This window comes from Hipposideros armiger, unplaced genomic scaffold (genome assembly GCF_001890085.2).
Source record: "Hipposideros armiger isolate ML-2016 unplaced genomic scaffold, ASM189008v1 scaffold_3, whole genome shotgun sequence".
NCBI classification, from domain to species: Eukaryota; Metazoa; Chordata; class Mammalia; order Chiroptera; family Hipposideridae; genus Hipposideros; species Hipposideros armiger.
In genome coordinates this window covers 9,205,632-9,206,222 of record NW_017731353.1, presented here as the reverse complement: position 1 = coordinate 9,206,222, position 591 = coordinate 9,205,632, and positions in this window count along the sequence as shown.

The following is a 591-nucleotide window of genomic DNA, read 5'->3' as shown; positions in this document are numbered from 1 at the left end:
TACGCTATATTAGTTTCAGGTGTACGCATAGTTATTCAACATTTCTAGACCTAAAGAAGTGATCACCATAAGCCCAACAATCACCTGACACCATCCCACACTATCACAATATTATTGACTATATTCCCCATGCTGTATATTACATTCCCATGACTTACGTATTTGTTTTATACCTGGAAACTTGGACCTCTTACTCCCCTTCACCTTTCCCCCCCTTTTTAAATTTATCAATTACTGTTGACATTCAACATTATTTTATATTAAGTTCAGGTGTACAGCATAGTGGTTAGACATTTATATAATTTAAGAAGTGATCCCTTGCCGGCCAAGTGGCTCAGTTGGTTAAAAGCTCGCTTAAGAGTGCGAGCTCTGAGCAACAGCGGTTCAATGCCTAGCCCGAGCTGCCGCTGAGCTGCCAACAGGTGGCAGGATGGCTCAGCTAAAAGAAAAAAAAAAAAAGAAGTGATCCCTTGGGCCAGCCGAGTGGTGTGTTACAAGTTGGCTTGGGACACCAGCTCTGAGCAGCAGGGCCCCGGTTCGGATCCCACATGAGGGCCAGTGATGCTGTGCCCTCTACAGCTAAGATGGTGA